The sequence below is a fragment of the Vespa velutina genome, chromosome 18 (assembly GCF_912470025.1).
Source record: "Vespa velutina chromosome 18, iVesVel2.1, whole genome shotgun sequence".
Classification (NCBI taxonomy): domain Eukaryota; kingdom Metazoa; phylum Arthropoda; class Insecta; order Hymenoptera; family Vespidae; genus Vespa; species Vespa velutina.
The window spans coordinates 1,044,401-1,059,895 of record NC_062205.1 but is presented as its reverse complement, the minus strand read 5'-3'; the positions used below and the strand labels follow the sequence as shown (position 1 = coordinate 1,059,895).

Here is a 15,495-nt window from a genome sequence, read left to right as displayed (position 1 = left end):
AATATTGCCACCAATGTATAGATACACAATTCTTCCCATTTTTTTCTTTTCTCATAATACGTCTGTTTTATTAAATAATTCCCAATTCTTTGAAAGATGTTAGGATATTTTCCCTATGAGCCATCTACTACACGGCTTCATATCATATAATTTATCAGATTCCAAATTTAGAATTTTTCTGTTTGTAATACCTTCGTCTTATCATCACGAATTTTACAGGTGGATAGATTTTTTTAAAATTTCTTCATGCGTAAATAATTGTGTATTATTTTTGATTAGAATTGAATCTATATTTCTTGAAATGTCTACTAGTTATTCACATTTCATAGCGCTTAATTCAATCAAAGCTTACTCCTAATAAAAATTCTGCTCGAGAATGATTCCCAATTTGTTTAATTTTAATTGAATTATCTGTACACTTAATTTTTGGACGTTTCATAATAAATTTTGCACGATATATCAGTGTTAAACTGCTGCATTATTCCAAATACTAGATGATTTCATCTTAATAATTAAAAGCGATTCTTCTTGAATATTTCCTTTTTTGAACAGACAACAGGTTTTGAACGCGCCTTATTATTTATTTTAACTATAATAAACATAACTCCGTTCTTTTGATTTAATGAATCTGTATTTATTTCTTAGGATTCGATCTGTCAAGGTTGTCCCTATTTCCTATAATATTGCAAACGATGTATGGATACACAATTCTTCCCATTTTTTTCTTCTGTCATTATACGTTTGTTTTAATAAATAATTCCCTATTCTTTGGAAGATGTTTGGATATTTTCCCTATGAGACATATAATAGACATCTCCATGGCATATAATTTATGAGAATCCTACTTTGGAGTTTTTCCCAGTGTAATACTTTCGTCCTTTCATCACGAATTTTACAGGTGGATAGATTTTTTTTTAATTTCTTCATGCAAAAATAATTGTGTGTTAGGTTTGATTAGAATTGAATCTATCTTTCTTGAAATGTCTACTAGTTATTCACATTTCATAGCGCTTAATTCAATCAATGCTTCTTGCTAATAAAAATTCTGCTCGAGAATGATTCCCAATTTGTTTAATTTTAATTGAATTATCTGTACACTTAATTTTTGGACGTTTCATAATAAATTTTGCACGATATATCAGTGTTAAACTGCTGCATTATTCCAAATACTAGATGATTTCATCTTAATAATTAAAAGCGATTCTTATTGAATATTTCCTTTTTTGGACAGTCACTAGTTTGGTACGCCACACAGCATTCTTTTAACTTTTGTTAAATCATAACTCTGTTCTTTTATTTAATAATTCTATAATTGTTCTTTAGGATTCCATCTGTCAGGACTATCCCCATTACCTATAATATTGCCACCAATGTATAGATACACAATTCTTCCCATTTTTTTCTTTTCTCATAATACGTCTGTTTTATTAAATAATTCCCAATTCTTTGAAAGATGTTAGGATATTTTCCCTATGAGCCATCTACTACACGGCTTCATATCATATAATTTATCAGATTCCAAATTTAGAATTTTTCTGTTTGTAATACCTTCGTCTTATCATCACGAATTTTACAGGTGGATAGATTTTTTTAAAATTTCTTCATGCGTAAATAATTGTGTATTAGGTTTGATTAGAATTGAATCTATATTTCTTGAAATGTCTACTAGTTATTCACATTTCATAGCGCTTAATTCAATCATTGCTTAATGCTAATAAAAATTCTGCTCGAGAATGATTCCCAATTTGTTTAATTTTAATTGAATTATCTGTACACTTAATTTTTGGACGTTTCATAATAAATTTTGCACGATATATCAGTGTTAAACTGCTGCATTATTCCAAATACTAGATGATTTCATCTTAATAATTAAAAGCGATTCTTATTGAATATTTCCTTTTTTGGACAGACACTAGTTTGGTACGCCACACAGCATTTATTTTAATTTTTATTAAAACATAACTCTGTTCTTTAGATTTATTAAATTTGTAATTGTTCTTTAGGATTCGATCTGTCAGGATTATCCCTATTTCCTATAATATTGCCACCGATGTATAGATACACAATTCTTCCTATTTTTTTCTTTTCTCATAATACGTTAAGTTTATTAAATAATTCCCTATTAGCAATCTACAAGACGGCTTCATGTTATATAATTTATCAGATTCCTACTTTAGAGTTTCTCCCTTCGTAATACTTTGGTGCTATCATCACGAATTTTACACGTGGATAGATTTTTCTAAAGTTCTTCATTTATGAATAATTGTGTATTAGGTTTGATAGGAATTGAATCTGTGTTTTTTGAAATATCTACTAGCTATGCACATTTTATAGCGCTTAGTTTAATTGTACCTCACTAAAATTCTGTAATTGAATGATTTTCATTTCGCTTAATTTTAATTGAATGATCTGTACTCTTGATTTTTCCTTGTTCCATCAAAAATTTTGTAGGATGTGGAAAATATCTGTTACTGCCATATTTCAATTACTGAATGACTCAGCTTGATAATTTGTATGTGATTCTGGTTGAATCTTTCATTTTTTGAATTGTCATCTACTTTTGTATCTTCTATAGCATTTATTTCAATTTGAATTAAATCATAGCTCGGTTTTTTAATTATATAAATCTATATTCATTTTGTTAGAATTCGATCTGTCAAGATTAGCTCTATTTCCTATAATCTTGCCACCGATATAGGGATACACATTTCTTCCGATTTTTTTTGTTTTCCATAATACCTCAAGTAATTTTTTTTTTCCCGTATTCTCTAATCGATATGGAGTATTTTCTTCACGCCATCTGTTACTGAACGTTGTCATGTCATATAATTTTTCAGATTCTTATTTTGGAGATGTTTGTAATATACTAACTTTCTAAATTTAAAATATTTATTATTTAATATTAAAATAATGAAAAAAGAACTGATATACTTCCTTTTATTAAAAATTTTATTTTAAACAATATGAAAAGTTTCGATCGTCGTTTTTAAAGATCATGATCTCTTTTAATGATTTAATCGTTACTGCTGTTATATCCGTCCATCCTATTATTTTATTAAAATTGAAATAATCGCAGTTGTTAATACAGTCTCAAGTTTAATAAGATATAGTTACTTCATTAATAACTTTGTTTCATCGTTTGAAAATTATTTAATGCTTTCATTTAATCTGTTACGAACTCATGTAACGTTAGAGAATATTTTCCCGAATTCGTTCGCTCGGGCAATTTTTCTACTTTATCTATTTTTCCTACTTTATCGGGAGTTCAAATTTATTTATGATATTGTAATTTTTTCCGTGACAATATTGATTTATATATTCGTGAATTTTTGTTTTAGTTATCCGAGAGTTTTTTGTTCCAGATAATTGAAGCTCTAAATTCGTCGATCGTGTGCACGATTGCTATACGATTACAATACTTATGAATTTTCTTGCGTATTGGTGGGTTATTGTTAATTTTTATGTACGATGCTAGATTTTGTATTCTATGAAATTCAACAAAGCTGTGCTTTCGTCTTTCTATTTTTAGAAACTTTCTATTTTTCAATATTCTGAATTCTTCGAATTTATGATTAGTATGTTAACAATTTTTTTTTCTACAAAATTTATCGTCGCGTTGTTTTATAGTCATTTGTAGTATCATATTTCGAGAATATATATACATATACATATATTCGATGTATATATATATATATATATATATATATATATATATACATCGAATATTATTTGTAATATAATATTATCTTTAATAATTATTAAATATGTTGCCATTCATGTATTTTCGTAGGCCATCATATCTTCTATCCGTAAACTTTTCCTAATCATGATTATCACGAAAATCTTGCATGTTAATTTTTAATACAATTTTCAAGTTGTTATCGCAATTTTTAATAACTTTACTCTTAGAGATTTTTAATTCATATAACTTACTTCATTTTCTAATTCTGTATTTGCTAATCCGGTTACAAAACTATTCAAAGCAACGTTTTCTAAACATTTTATCGTAACTATTTCAATTTACGATTTATTATTTCCTTGGATTGTTCCTTTTGCTGAATTAACTAATTTCTTTATGCGTTTTTCACGAATATTAACAGAGATTTATTGGAGATTCAGATTGGAGATTTATTTAGCAAAAGATAATTTGGTTTGGTTACAATCACGTTATTTTATTATTATTATTATTATTATTATTATTATTATTATTATTATTATTATTATTATTATTATTATTATTATTATTATTATTATCATCATCAAAATCCATATCGATTTATGTCGACATTTAATCGAATAAAGCGCCTCAAGAACGGAATATCTATTTGATCTACAAGGATTACGAGCTTGTTCGTATAAAGGAAAAAATAATAACATGTACATTAGATTTGTCGGAACATGCATTTTGCATTCTGACGTTTTTTTTTTTTTTGATATTGTTTAACAAAAAATATTTTTTAATGAAAAATATTGTTTAATGAATAACATTGTTTAACGAATAATCGTCTAGAGATATCCAAACATTATGCGGCATTTAATTGGATCGAAAAAATTTTTTTTTATGATAAATCTTTGTTTTGCTTGTTTCGATCTAATTATTGCACGAAATAAAAATTATGGAATCTTTAGATAATATAGTGCGAGTGTGCATTTATTGTTTTATTTCGACTTACCGAATAAAATACGATGGCACGATTGAGACGTTGCGATGAGTGGTCCTTTCGTTGCTGTGTTGTTGACTTTCAATCCGAATTTCAGACGAGAATCTCCCTTGTATTCTATATACATCTTCACTTCGTTAAAAAGAAAAAACGATTTTTGTTCGTTTCACTGATTATGAGATGTACGTTCGAAAAATGATCCCGCACCGGCGAGCGTTGTTTTTCGAATGGGACTGCATATCGGTAGTCCTTCTTTATAACTCGATGATTCGAAAGGTAGGGGAAGGATTCTGACCAATCGCATATCTTGACGGAGAGGGAGGGACTTAAACTTTGTAGTGGGACTTACTGCAGCTTGTTTGGGAGGGTAATTTTATGTATGTATATATGTGCGTATATGTACATATACACGTTTATAGAATTATACGTAATGCAAAATTCTTAAAATTATAATAATAATGATTGTGATGATTATGATATTAATAATAATAATTATTATTATTATAATTATTATTGTGATTTGTTAATAAATGGAATAAAGAAATTATTAATAAAAAAAATGTATATATTTTCATATATTTTAATTGTTTAAAATATACGAATATATATTGTATATGAGTATGACATATAAAAATGCATAATATTATATATTTTTTGTATATTTTATAATATTTATAATATGTACATATAAATTATTATTATTGATATTATAATATAATAATATCTCGGTACTTGGTTTTTCTCGCTTCAAAAGTTAAAATTAAATTTTCTAACAAATTCCATTAAAATAGTATAAACAAAAGTAAAATTTCCTATCGTAATATTCAGAATTTTATTTATTTATATTACTATTTTGTGGAATTTTTATATATTTTGTACAAAAACTTCCCTGTAACAAAATTGTTAACTGACTAATCAAGCTATCGATAAGGGTACAATTATATTACGTATGATGCACTCATGTACAAACACACATAAGTAGAGTTGCAATAATTTATCATTGTAAGAAAATGTAATTGTTATTTTCAAAATAAAATGTACAAAAATCTTAATCAATTTGTTAAAGAATTAATAATATATTGAACGATCATCATTGATGAAAATAAAGTATCTCGAAAGAAATCTATTGTTTTTATTTTATCTCCTTTTTTCTCTCTTTCGATATATTCCTATATTATGCATACATATATATATATATATATATATATATATATATATATATATATATGTTAGTAAATGCAAACATAACATATTTATTCAGATATGTACGCGTAGCACATCTGACATTAAAGAGGACGAGATGTAAAATGTTTATGTTGGTTAATATTTTCACTTTCTTGTTTACTTTCACTAGTATAGTAAATAATGTTAGACGGGGAAGAAACAAACAAATCTGTACAGCACGTAATAGAAAGCCTATGTTTGTTTCGTTCGAGATTAAAAGAAATTGTAAAATTATAGGAATAAAAAAGGATACTTGCGATATATAACAAATACGATAATTTTTTAGAATTAATCTCATTTATCTTATTTATTTATTAGATTATTTATTTTATATGTACATATGTACGGAAAATTAATTTTCGATGATATTTTCGATATTATCGATTTTTCCTTATCGCGATTAAAAATCTTTACCTAAACATATTTAAAGATAATTTATAGTTCTAGTTTTAAGTTTTATCAGAATAACAATCTCAAGCATTAGACAGACATTATGTAAGATTTCTTATTATGAAAGATTTATAAATTCTTCATATCTCATCAGAATGACTGGATTTTAATCCTATTGAGAATTTATGAGATAAATTGAATAGAAATATTCAAAAAAAAAATTCAATTTCTTCAGCAGCTGAATACAAACGAATATATGAGAATGAATAAACCTATATAACTAAAATATTAAAAAAAAAAATTTTTTTTAAATAAAAAAAAACGATATACCAAACAGATTAAAATACGTTCTAAAATAGAATGTTTTCGCCTCGATATATTAAAATTATATTATGATAATAAATTGTATTAAATAAATAATAAAAATGAACAGTATCCGAATATTTTTTATGAGCTAAAAAATTTGGCACTATTTCTTTTAAAGATTTTTACATTATATAATACATATAAATTTTTCAAATAACTCATATATCTGTATCAATAATAATAAATAACATATTGTTAGAAAGAAAAAAAAAAATAAAACAAAAATAAGCAGGACGATCACTGAATAAATGACTGAAATAACATGCTATGAAGTTATTCTCATTAGAACGTACGAATATTTTTTGGAACTATTGTAGTTAAATCTGATTTCTCCAAGAACCCTGTATAATAAAAAATAAGCAATATCATTTTACATCTAGTCCCTTATTTAATTCTTCTTTTAAATCTCTGTATTACGTCGGTTTGAAAATGTGAAAACAGAATAATTCTCAAGGGTTTCTTGTATGGTTCCCATTGTTCATATTTCTCCCTTCTATTCCTTTTCCTGTTTATACCTACCATATGCCTAACCCCACCATGTTCCAATTCCCACCATGTACCAGTCCCCATCATAATCAGAAAGAGAGTTAAATCGAAACGAGTTCGTTTTCTTGTTTTCGTAGAAGACAGGATGGACTATCTGCAGCTTACAGCTGCAGCTGTTTCTTTGGAAAGCCCTTCGGTCCTAGACCTTATTTCCATAAGGGCCGTTAGATGCAAACTGAAAAGTACATTCTCCATGAGACTACATTTTGAAAACTTTCTCTGAATCATATTCCTCATAAAGAAATATATAAAATACATCATAGTACATTTGTTAAAACCATAATAAAAAAAAAAAATAAAAAAATAAAAAAATAAAATATTTACATTGTTTTAATTTTTTAATTATTTTTCTTTTCGTTTTTTTTTTATCCATTTAATTCAATTTAAATTAAAATATATTATTCATCTTTAATTTTTGTATTTAAGTGTGAACTGTTCTATTTTTACACTTTTTTTTTTAAATACGAATATATATATATATATATATATATATATATACAGGTATAACGATATCATGTTATTTTTATTTATTTAAAACGCGTTATAATGAAAAAATCGATTTTTATTTTCAATAAAGTAAAAAAGAAATCTCTAAGTAAATGAAATCACGATATACAATATAATATAAATACATAAGAAGGAATATGTAACAAGAAATATATAACGAGTTTGGTTTAAGTGAAACTTTTCGAAAATTCGGAATTAAAAAATATCATATTTTTATTTTATTTTTTTATTTATAAAATTACCTTTACAACTAACTTTATCAAGCTAACCAGTACATTTGATGTGTATACGTGTCGTGTGCCAGTAGTTGTTTTCACAAATTGTCTTGTCTATCATCGTCAAGTCTCTGATAAATTGTATAACATTAATAAAAAAGAAGGTATTAATGTTTTCCATAATTCATGTATAATATTACAAAGTAATGATTAATTTTAGAAATATTATCTTAGTTTACAGTATACATTAAATATATTTATTCTGGAAAAAAACACTTAGCTGATTACTTAGAAATAAGCTATGTCGTGGTTATTTAAAAGTATGTACAGGATTATAGTGAAGTAGAGATGGAAGAGAACAATAGAGAGGAGAATTGCTAGGCTAGCGAAGTAAAATATACATCATCTTCCTCACAGTTCTCCTTCTCGCTTCTCTATAAACACTCATATCAGAATACATTGTTTTGATTTTACCATGATGCTCATCTAGCTGCTATCCACACTCAGTACTGCTTTGCTATGTTTCTAGTCTAAGTAATTCGACGATGATAGCGAGAGGCAAAGCGTATTGATGAATTCATACGAATAAATTGTTAAAAAGTATTTTTTTTAAACTAACAAGACGATCAAGTATCGTTTGCTCGTTTCAACTTAAGTCTTAACGAGATAACAAACAACAATAATATTATTTCTTTCTTTATTTTTCTTTAAAAAGTTTTATTTCTACGGGCCACTTGTATGAAAATTGAATTTTTTGCGAAAAAAAAAAAAAAAAAAAAAAAGAAAAAAGAAAAAAAAAATAAGCTGTCTCATTAAATTCATTATTTTATATAATTAAATATAAAATTAAATTCTGTATATTTTTTTATGTTTAATTATTATTTTAAACAGATTACGTGTGGTGTGTCTAAAATATATTCGTCGTTTTTAACAATATTAGAAAATGAAAAAGAAGACTTATGTAAAGAATAGATTATTTATTAGATTAATAATATACTTTGGTATTAGTAGAAAGTGATTAATAAAATATAAATAAAGAATATATCTTAACATAATCTTACCTTTTCATGTATCTACTAAAAATCATTGGAAACACTCGTATTTTTTCGTAACTCATATTCATTCGTAAATGGTGCGCGACACAGAGTCAGGATTTATATAGTATATTGAATAAATTACACGTATTCATTAAAGGTAGATTAAAAATTTATTGTTAAAAGATAAACGTTTGATTGTGCAATAAATATATCGTTACATTATGTCGAGACAAAATAATTTTTCGTTAAATTCTATGGAATTTAATATACGCATTAAAAAATTGTAATTTATATATAGATGTTTACATGTAAATATATGCCTGCGTAGCTTGGTAATAGAGCATTTATTCGGAAAGAAAAAGATCCTAGGTTGGAATCCTAGGTTGAGGAAACCAAGGCCAAAAGACTTTTTTACGTGTATCTTCTATTTTTAGGAGGTAGAGGAGAAATTACGAAACATTACCGCTTTTCTGACTTCATTAATCATTAGTTTGAGTTAAATATTAGAATTTGTTAATAAATATATAGCTGTAGTATGAGGATTTAATCATAATTAGTGAGGACGTTTTTTGTGACGGCATTCGTCAATTTTTTCAGCAATGAAATCATCGTTTGTTTCCCATTGTTAGACACCAAACGATTATGGTCAAAAATGGGAATTGGATCAAAGCTTTATTTCTTTATCAGAGTGAAAGTTTCCGTAGATAATTTAGTTCGGAAGTTTTCACGATAACTTAAGGTTAGAACAGTCGCTCGTACATCTGTAGAAAAAATAAATGAAGATAGAATTTTTTTATTTTTTTCTTCGTTTTTCAATTTTCACGATAAGATCATCTCACGAAATATTTTAAATTTAATATATTGCAACGATTAATAAAATATGTCGATTATTATAAATATATTTTATATCGGACGTATTGACATTTCATTTCTCGTTTTACATTATTACATTTTACAGATGATCTTATTGCAAATAGAAATAGATTTATTAGAAATACTGCATGTAGATAAATTCTGTATGTGGATAATTTAAATATGAAGAAGTTTATTTTCTAATTGGGAAATTAAAAAAGGCCCGATTTCTATGTACCTTTTAAAAAAAAACTATCATTTCTTTCTAAGCTTCCTGTCAGGAGGAACTTTTTATAACCATTAACATGAAGGTAATAATTCCGTTTCACTGAATGTACGGAAAAGTCAAGGTCGAAAGTTACTCAAACAATTAAATGGGTTATTCAATATAACTAATATATATATATATAAATATATATATATATATATATATATATATAATATATATGAAAATGAATGGACAAGTATAACGATATTGAATATTGGGAAAAGAAAAAAAATAATATACCAAACAGATTAAAATATTTTCTAAAACAAAATGATTTCAGCACGAAGTATTAAAATTGTTTTATAATACTAAATTATATTGAATAAATAATAAAACTTATATATATATATATATATTATCTTAAAGAAATATCAAATATATAAATATAAAAATATATTATGATTATACGTCTAAGACATTGTAATTAAATAGAAAAACATTCTTCATCTATTCTGGAATTGTCCGTTACACGATTATGTTCATAAACGGACGTGAAAATATACAAATTTTCAAACTTTAACTTTAAAACGCTGCACTCATTTGCATTGTCGAATTATTCTATAATTTTACACATAGGATTTCCTTACCTTTATCGTGTGATTGTGTTAATTCTAGCAAGATTTGAAAAACGATCAGGATGATCTTCTCTTTGTTATTGAATTTTCAGTTTAAGTTTTTGTTAGAAAGATTATGAGGTATTTCTGTATCGCTGTAGTAAAACCATTAATGATATTATTTATAATACCTTAACGTAGTCCGAATGGTAGCTGCACTGATCTAAATGGATCTTCACCCACAACATTCACAGGTAGCGCAGTTGCGTATCACCCAGGTGCAGTATTTATTTCATTACAAATCGCCATATTATAATGTACCAATCAGCCTTAAGATATGTCTCTCCAATATCTTATTCAAGGACATTGCATTGCGTCCAGTACATTGTCTATCTTTGTTCGCGATTACGTATGCAGTTATTTCCTATATCTATGAGGTGTTCCATTATTCGCCATCTGTGGAAGCGACTGATAGCATTGAAGAGCTCTGCTTACAAATTTCAATTACAGCTTGAAATCGATGGATTATTTTTTGCTAAAATTTTAGAATTTTAAGAGGAGAAGGGGAAAGAATATTACGTCTCGTAATAATAACAAATATTCCGCAAAAAGAAAATTCTATACTTCTACTATTAAAGAAGAAACTTTTTCATTAATATTTCACTTAGTTCAAGCATCGAGATGTTCTACGATTGGAAAAGGTTTTTTGAATATCGGCGGTAGACGACTCTGAAGTTTTCTAGAAGGTTCATGCTTTTTAACCCGACGACTTCGGCAAATGAAAAGCGGAAAGGTGGGGGAAGAATTCTGACCAATCGTCTGTTTCGTAGCGGTGGATGAAATAACGGGACTTAAAGTTTAGTCGTCATCGAGCTGTAATAATATTTTATCCATATATAAATGTGTAGACGTTCGTACAGAATGCATTCTTGTATATGTATGTAATTCTTATATTACGATGATTATGATAAAGATAATAACAATAACTATTATTGTATTGCATTATTAAATAGGATAATAAAATTATGAATAAAGAAAATTTATATTGATTTGTAATATTTCTAATATATAAATATGAATTATTATTTTCATTCTTAATGATCAGTTCATTTGTTTTTATTGATCGAAAAGTTAAAGATGATAATATTTGACACAAATTTTAATTTTTTGACGAACAGTATAAAAAAATACAGTAAGATTTTTTTTTTTTTTTTTTTTTACTATTTTATACGAATATCATATATTTCGTACAAAAATATCGCCGTATTGATAAATGTACAATCAGATTAAATCATAAGATCTACACACATAAAGTTGCGATAATTTATCATCCTAAGTTGAAAATAATGAAAAAATAATACAAATCCCATTTTTAAGATAAAATATAAGACAATATCAATCAATGTGTTAAGGACTGATAACATATTCGAAAGCCATTGTTGTATAGCCAAAGTATCTCGAAAGAAATGTAATTATTTACGGACACACGTATGTGTATGTTACTCAATATAAAACTAACGTGTTTATTTGGATATGTACGCATAGAACTCAAATAGAACTCAAGACGCAAGATTCAAGAAGACGAGGTATAGAATGTTTGAATTGATTAACATTTTCACTTTCTTGTTTACTTTCACTAGTAAATAATAATAGAAACACACGAAGAAGTAACGAACAAATCTCTACAACACGTAATACAATATCGTTGTTTATTTCTTTCGAGCTTCAGAGAAATTGCGAAAATATACGAGTAAAAAAGAATATTTGCAAAATATAACAAATACAATAATTTTTATAGAATTAATCTCATTTATCAATCACATTAGATTATTTATTTCGTATGTACGTATGTATCTGCAAAACTAATTATCAATTAAATATTTTGGATATTTGGATTTTTTTTTATCGCGAATAAAAATCTTTACATAAACTTATTTAAAGATAATTTATAATTTTAATTTTAAGTATTATCAGATTAACAATCTCAACCACTAAGCAGACATTGTGCAGGATTTCTTATTATACAAAAGATTCATAAATTCTTCTTACCCCATAACAATGGTTAAATTTCCAAATAATTCTATCGAGAATTTATGGTATGAATTAGATAAGAAAATTTGGAAAATCTCAATTTCTCAGAATTAAAACGAATATATGAAAATGAATGGACAAGTATAACGATATTGAATATTGGAAAAAGGAAAAAAATAATATATCAAACAGATTAAAATATTTTCTAAAACAAAATGATTTCAGCACGAAGTATTAAAATTGTTTTATAATACTAAATTATATTGAATAAATAATAAAACTTAACGACGTTCGAATATTTTTTATAAACAAAAAATGAGGCCTTACTTCTTTTAATAATTTTTACATTATATAATTTATATAAAATTTTTCAAATAAATCATATATCTTTATAGGCAATAATAAATAACTTATTGTTAGAAAAAAAAAATTAGCAATGTGATTGTTATATAAATGACTGAAGTATCGTGCTATAAATTTATTCACATTGAAATGTTCAAACCACTTTATGCGATGTGATCTTGTCTTAAGGAAAAATCAAATAATATAAAAGGCGATATTCTTTTATTATTAGTCTCAAATTTAATTCTTTCTTTAATTCTCTTTTTCTCGTTTGAGTTGTATGTCTGAATGCACAAAAGGATTCCCAAAGGTTTAACCCTATTGTTCGTAACCCTTATTCTTCTCTTCATGTTCAGATTCACTATATGCCAATGCTCTCAGTAATCCAAAAGGGAGTTAAATCGAAATGTGTTCGTTTTCTTGTTGTCTTTAAAAGATAGGATATACTAGCTGCAGCTGTTTCATTCGATGACCTATAGGTCCTTGACCATATTTATCATAAGGGGAGATAGACATAAGCTGAGGGATGCATTTAGTATGAAGCGACATTTTGAAACCTTACTCTCGATAACATATTCCTCACGAACAACAATATAAAATCTATCTTAAGATATTTGTTATAATCATATAATAGAAACAAAAAATATTTATATTAATTTTTAATTTGTTAATTATTTTTGTTTTTTTACCTATTTAATTTAATTATTTAGTTATATTATTCATTATTTGTTTTTGTATTTAAGTCTGAATCGACTTATTTTTATACTTTCATTAAGTATCAATACATTGTGTGAATATACACATATGTATGCATACCGATATTGTTTTAATCTTAATTAGATAAAATGTGTTTTCCGAAAAAGTCAACTTTTAGTTTGAATAAACAAAAAAAGGGATTTCTTCATGGGTAATATAAATACATCGGACGAAATTTGTAACTAGTTAGTATTGTTTACGTGAAACTTTTCGATAATTCGGAATTAAAAAATGTCATCAATTACTTGATAAATTATTTGATATCAAGGAAAAAATAGATATTCACCCTTTTAATAATAAATGTAGAATGTTGTTAATTAGCGATTAATAATCAATTAATAATTGAAATTTTTATTATCGATGATAGTACATATTAAATAATTTTATTTTTAAAAAAACATCGATTACATAAAAAAGAGTCACCTCATAATTATTTAAAAGGATCTGCGGGATTATAGTGAAGTGGGAATGAAAGAGGAGTGTAGAGAGGAGTATTTTGAGACTAGCAAAATAAACTATACGTCATCTTCCTCGCTAGTCTCCTTGTCGTTTCTCTATAAACACTCGCATTGGAATATATTGTTTTGATTTTACCGTGATGCTCATCTAATTATTATCAACACTCAACACTGCTTGGCTATATTCCTGGTCTAAATAATACGATAATAGTCAGATATGAAGCATGTTGCTGAATTCATACGGATTAATTCTTCATAGTATTTCTTTAAAATTGACAAAATGTTCGAGCATCGTTTGCCTGATTTAAGCTTAATCTTAACTCGATAATAAACAACAATAACGTTATTTCTTTCTTTATTTTTCTTCACGACGTTTTATTTCTGAACAAAATTTGATTTTCGTTCAGATAATTTTATTTCTAAACCAACTTTTTTACATAAAAATTATACATACTTATTGTGTTTTTAACGAACAAAAGAATTATATACATGTCTTATACATGTTTCATCTGCATGGATTTTTATAATATTTATAGACGTTAAATTAATTAATAAATGTATATTTTTTTATGTCTAATTATTATTTTAACCAAAATACGTGTAATGACGCTAAAATATGTCTGTCGTTTATGACGGTATTAAATAATGAAAAAGAAAGACTTAGTTAAAGAATTGCGAATTAATTAAATGACAAATTGTATGTATATATATATATATATATATATATATATATATATATATATATATATATATATATATATATATATATATATATACATAGATATCAGTAGGAATTGATCAGAAAAATATAAATAAATAATCTATCTTAACATAACCTTATGACTTTGGTACGTAGTTTCTTCAAATCTACGGAAGCACTCGTGTTCTTCCGTAAACGTTCGTAAATGGCACGCAATTCAGGGCCAGGATTCATACAATAAAACGAATAAATTTCAATTATTAATTATACATTGATTAAAAATTTATTGTTAAAAGATAAACATTTGATTGTACATCAAATGTAACACTACGTTAAGTTGAAACAATGTAAAAATAATTTTTCGTTTTTTTATATGAAATTTAACACATGTATTAGGAAATTGTATTGTATATATAGATGTTTATATGTAAATATAAATATAGATCTTCGTAGCTCGATGATAGAGCGTTCGTTCGGAAAGCGATAGATCCTAGGTTCGAATCCTGGGTCGAGAATACTAAGGCCCAAAGTTTTCTTACGAATGTTTATCCTCTTTTATATCTAGGACGAAGAAAGCCAGCGTCCATT

At 26.0% G+C, this 15,495-nt stretch overlaps 1 protein-coding gene and 1 long non-coding RNA gene across 11 annotated transcripts in view; both read left to right on the top strand.

Annotated features, from left to right (window-relative positions):
- LOC124955514 overlaps positions 1-3,680 on the top strand; it is a 28,341-nt gene extending 24,661 nt beyond the window's left edge. For 2 of the 4 annotated variants that reach the window (XR_007102893.1, XR_007102895.1), the window contains exon 6: positions 3,339-3,680. This is a non-coding gene — a long non-coding RNA (uncharacterized LOC124955514). The remainder of the gene's footprint in view (positions 1-3,338) is intronic. The other 2 variants (XR_007102894.1, XR_007102896.1) reach the window with 2 other exon arrangements.
- LOC124955512 (zwei Ig domain protein zig-8-like) overlaps positions 1-15,495 on the top strand; it is a 198,940-nt gene that overhangs the window by 105,264 nt on the left and 78,181 nt on the right. The gene's annotated exons all lie outside the window — the stretch shown is intronic.